The sequence below is a fragment of the Pseudopipra pipra genome, chromosome 3 (assembly GCF_036250125.1).
Source record: "Pseudopipra pipra isolate bDixPip1 chromosome 3, bDixPip1.hap1, whole genome shotgun sequence".
Lineage (NCBI taxonomy): Eukaryota > Metazoa > Chordata > Aves > Passeriformes > Pipridae > Pseudopipra > Pseudopipra pipra.
The window spans coordinates 75,883,015-75,888,713 of NC_087551.1; positions in this window are offsets into that span (position 1 = coordinate 75,883,015).

Sequence of the window (5,699 nt, forward strand, 5' to 3'; positions counted from 1 at the left end):
AGACCACACAGATTCAGCCCACTGTAAAAAATGTGCAGAGGATTTTTCTCAAATATACACAATGGAATCAACTCACCGAAAAAAAGATGTGTAGAGATTTGACTGCATTATGCATAGTAAAGCAGCCTGAGCAGACCGACTAGGACATTGATAATTAAAGTTAGGTCTTTTTGCCAAAAAGCTAATGTTAGATTATGCTCAAAAAAAATCCTGCTGCAGTTTCCTTTCCAATGTCAGATAAAATTTTTCATTTTGATATGTATTTTTTGCCGTATATTGAACACTTCTTCTATCCCAGAGATTTTGTTTATCCGCAGTGCATAAGATCATATATTTTGTTTCTGCATGTAGCTGACTTATTCGCCTTCAGATTTTTTTTTCTTTTTCTGATAAGCAGGTACAAGCCTCGTGAGGTTGAGACTTCATATACATAAGCCTCTCCACCCTCAGCAGCTTTCTGCCTGATTTATGGGGGCCTACAAAACATCTTCCATGACTAGAGAAGCAACTTTTTCATTTTCAAAGTTAATCCAGTTCTAGGATGAATTAACTGCTGCATAACACCTCGACAGCTAGATTGTGCTTTTATCCAGCTATCTAACATTCCTATAATTTCTTACCCTGTAAAATAAACATTAAGAGCTTTGGCCTCCTGATTGCTTACTATTGATCACTTTTATAACCCAGGACATCTTATCTTCTTTCAGAATTTTACAGTATCATTAACTGTAAAAGGAGAGTGAGTTTCTTCTGCCAGCCTATTTTTGTATAAAAAATTAGCACACTCAAAAAAAAAGCTGATAGTGGTATTGTGTTGACTTACATGGCTGGTATGGCTCATTAGGTCCACCCTGGCAATAATGGAAGTGAAAATAGTCTTTTGGGTTTGCAGGCAGAACTGGGTTGTTGAAAGATCTTTGAGAAGATCTCATTTGGATGAAAGGATTATATTCAGAGATGTACCTGTTAGCTCTGATTCTTTTGGACAGTATTCAAACTAAACCTTAGGAATGTCTTCCTTGGAGGCACACTCTTGGAGGTAAGAGCCAGGATTTATTATAAGAGATGCTGGGGGTCAATGTCATTTTTTAGACTTTACTGCTTTATGAAGATTAAATAGCTTATACTTAATGTAATATTTGTGATTAAGCATAGGATATTCTACATTGAGCTATTTTAATTCAGCAGTTTGGAAAAGCAGAAAGAGAGACTGGCTTAAGTTTGTGACTCTCCAGTTTTCTCTGCTCATGGAGCAGAAGGCAGCAGGTAGCAGTTCCCACTGCCCAATTGTCCCACCCAAAAGGCAAACGATAAATAGAAATAAGAAATGGAAAGAGTAAAGGCGAAATTGTGTTTGTTCCTCAATATTTCATAAAACAGAAACATTGTGGTCTATGCAACAATCCAAGAAAATCTTCAAGGATCAACCCGGCGTCATTGACCTTGGTGTATTCCTCTGTGGAAAGGAGACATGAACCTGCCTGAGGAGGCTGGGAGACATTCCTCAGGAGTCAGAGTTTTTGGCAATCAAGGAAAACCAGTGGCTCTTATATTACTACAACCATCATTTTAAAGACTAATGGCTTTATTTTAGCAGGAAAAAAATTCATCAAATGCCACTGCATTTGTTGCTGAGACCACTCCAAGGGGCAGAGGAATTTGAGAGGAACTTACATTGTGTTAGAATAGATAAATAGATAAATAGATAAATGCGAAAAAATAGAGGTGACGTACCAGAAATACAGGCCAGCAAAGCTGCATTGCTATGGGATGGTGAACAGGAAGAAGCTCAGAAATGAAAGGAAGAAGGAGAAGGTGAAAGGAGGAGGTGGAGGTACATTTCTCTGAGGCCGGTGCAAGGCAGGAGGAGCGCTGTGAGAACAGGGTTCACAGTCTGCCAGCAGTTTTTATCCCAGACACTGGAGCCTCCAGGGCTCTAAAATTATATTTAACTTTTTATTTACAGTTTGTGGCTTTGCTTTTAATCTCATAGCATGAAGTCCATATGTTTTTCAATTGAGTGTGTTTGAATTTAAGAAGAAATGATGAATTAAAGAAGAAACAGGAACTTTAGTGTGGCGATGGCATATATGGAGCATTCAGCCTATTCAGAGGAATTCAAAAAGAGTAGTCCGATAAGGACCTACTTTCCCAAATATTTGGAGTTGCAAAGCATCTCCTTTCAACTACAGGTGACTGTTGTGGCCCCATGCTGCTTTGCAGGAACATATTTCCTCCTGCACACACAGGTTAGGGACCATCTTGTAAAGAGCAGTAGGATGAGGGAGCATGTCAACAGATCCCAAAGTGTTATAGTGGATTTTCCAAGCACAGTTATTTGTCCAATGTCTTAAATATTTTCATTAAACCCATTTCATAGCTTGTTTAAGTTCATGTGATCTTGAAGTGCTATATTATTTCACTGTTTTGTCACTGTGCTCTTATGCATCTCATATTCCTTGTCTTATGCTTTATTTCTTACATGAACCTTGCACATCACAAAGGTGAGAGCTTCCACTTGTGGTTATACAAATAATAAAAACAGTAATAAGAATTCAGATTGCTCTTAATCTATCCATCAGTCCAGAAACTAGAAGTTTTGCAGGCAAATGCTAGTGAGTAAATTTTACTTGGAATGAGTTAGAGATTAAGAAATTTAACTTTAGGTAATTACCTTTTGCAAGAGCAGGGGTGTTAGTTCCCTTTATACAGTAAACTAGTAAATTCATTTGACAGAACTACAGCATTTGAAATTCTCCCAGACACTGTCTGTCATCTGGACTATATTGTCATCTGGTTTCATTACAATCTGCGTGTGTGCAATGACATACACTGCTTCAAAAATGAAAACAAAATAAGAAGTAAAAAATAAACAAAAAATAAGAAAAGACTCATTTTCCAGTTATGACCACTTTATCATAAAGGAATTAAAATTTGTACCTGAGATCAATCCCACATCTCCCTTATCAACAGAGTAAGACCTTAAAAGATCTCATCATAGTAAATAAGTAAATGTCTGGAAGCCTCCCCTTCAAGCAGACTTTTGTCTTATGCATTCTAGTGCTTTGGGAACAATGTATAGTGATTGTGACCCGCACAAATGATACATATATCTTCACTGATATATTGTGAATTTAATGGAAAACTATCGGGATCAAAACGTGAGTTATATTCACCAAAATGGATATAAAAAGAGACGCCTGAATTAGGAGTTAATCCCAATTAAACGTATCACATAAGAAATGGCAATTCTAGTTACATTATCTCTTCTGTAACACTGCAGAAGGCTGGAGGAAAATGTTAAACATCACGGTGGGAAAGCAGATAGACCATTAAATAAATATCCTGTAACTATTTAATTAACCATTTAATTAAGCCTTTCTGCTTTACCTTTTGATTTATCCATGGTTCCATGAGAATGAAGCAGTAGTGATGTCACTCTCATAAGTATTGCCAGGTATCACAGTAGTGGCAATATAGAAATTACAATTTTTCTTTCCTTTTTTTAATGAACTATGCCTTCAAATAGCTTTTACGTTTTATTATTTTCTGACATAATTTCCTTAGGAATCCATTTATATATTTATTAGATTTTTTTTTCACTCTGAAATAGCCAGATGCATCTTTGATGTTGGGCATCTTGCTTGTGGAAGAAGTTGAGTAATTGCACTAAAAAAAATGTTGTCCATTAAAGCATGCAGATAAATCCAGCCTGTCGTGGGGTACACAGTTATAGGCACTGACTCATCACTCCTTAAAAAGTTTTCATTTATGGGCATTCTGGGAAAGTGGGGAGTAATTACACCCTTTCTTGTTAAATAAATGAAGACCTAAAGACACATTGTGGCTACAGAGCTACATTTGAAATAATGCAATCTACTATGCAAGCAGTTTGGTGTACAACACGCTATTTTGAGCAGTCTCTCTGGGGAAAAGTACCCCAGACATCTTATAATTAAAAAGCTATTTAACAGTGTAAAAATACAAATATTCCTAAATCAAGTTTCAGCCAAATATCCTGTACAATTCCTCTCCCATCAGCCTAATTCAAAACACAGATATCAGAGACAGCAATGGTCTTGTGTTTACACCACACAGCACTACAGAGAGATGATCACTTAGCTTTTGTTTCGGTCTCAATTCATTTTTTCAAGAAGCATAATTAAAAACTGCATTAATGCCACCAATTATGGCCTCCAAGGGACCAGAAACCCCATGGTACTATGTGATGGAACACAACTGAGCTGCAAACATCCATTTGCCATTATAATACTCATTAATCCTGCCAAATACAACTCGTTATGAGACTTCAAGAAAATCATCTCATAGGCAAACACAGCACAGAATCTATCTGTCACTGCATTCCTCACAGCACAAGTTACAGGGGTGGAAATTGTTCGATGTAACTAATTTATGAAGCTGCAAACTAACCATTCATTTCTGACACAAACCAGGAGGTGCCTGAAAATGTACAAGGCCTACTTTATTGCTGGAACATCCTTTTAATTGTGACTTCTTCAAAAGTGAATATGTTTGATAGGAGGTGAAGAAAGCACTGTGAGAATGGAAAGAATTGTCTTGAAAGTTTGCTCAAATCAGTATTCCTTAATTAAAGGCCATGCTTCTCTAAAAGAGATGATGGAATTTCTCTTTGAACTACTGAATTCAATGCCAGAATCATTTGATATTTAGATTTTCCTGTGTGGAAAAATACTGTCCAGATTGCAAGGATCTGTTCAGATTTTCAAGGTGTCCACTTGAAAGGATTCAAGAAAAAGCTGAGGCATTCAAAAAGAGAAGTTGCTTGAGGAAGACAGATACACACTGAAAGCACTGTGGATGGGTCAAGAGTTCCTTGTATCATACCAGCTGTATTCAGCTGTGTTGTAGAATCTTTGATTCAATTCAGAAAACATTTGTGTAATTTTTTTTCTGATGCAAACTGAAGGGATCCTTTGATTTCTAATACTGTAATTTTAACATGTGCAGACTGCTATATTTTTTATTTTTTAAAAAAATTTCAGAACAGAAAAGTTCTGAGCTGAAAAGAAAAAAAAAACAACAGAAAGAAAATCTATGTTATAGATACTCACACAATTAAATGAGTTCCTTGGGGAATCTAATATATCCTTGCTCTTTGATGTCTCAAGTCAGGATTAGTGAAATCCAGACTCTAGAAAATTTAAAGATAGTATAGTTCTCTTTTAAAATAGTTCTTTGAGGTCAAATTTGAAACTCACGCAGGGAAAGAAGGATCTTAAAGGAAGTCTCATGAAATTCAGCATGCTCTGAGGTTAACATTAATTTTGAATGATACCTTGTACCATTTAAAAGTGAGAGATTGTTGCAGCAATGTGTTTTCAATTCTAAACAAAGTTAGGATAATAAGAAGAGTAATTCTGAAGAGTACATCTGGTGATGCAGCCACCTGTGTTACAATAAAAAGCTATAAACCTCTTTAGGTGCTTGTTTTGCCTCAGAATATTTGACTGTTACAAATGTAATCTCTCCAGGGCGGGGACTCCATCTTGTTCAACAAATTCAGCCATTGTTCAATGGTGCATAGGTATATGGTGCTATGCAAAGAAGTCAAGGCAAGCCATAGGGATATGATTCTCAATATTTTGCATTTCTTTTCCTATCTAGATTTTTATTCCTGTTATTTATTCACTCTGAGCATGCAGAGTCTTCCAGCCTAG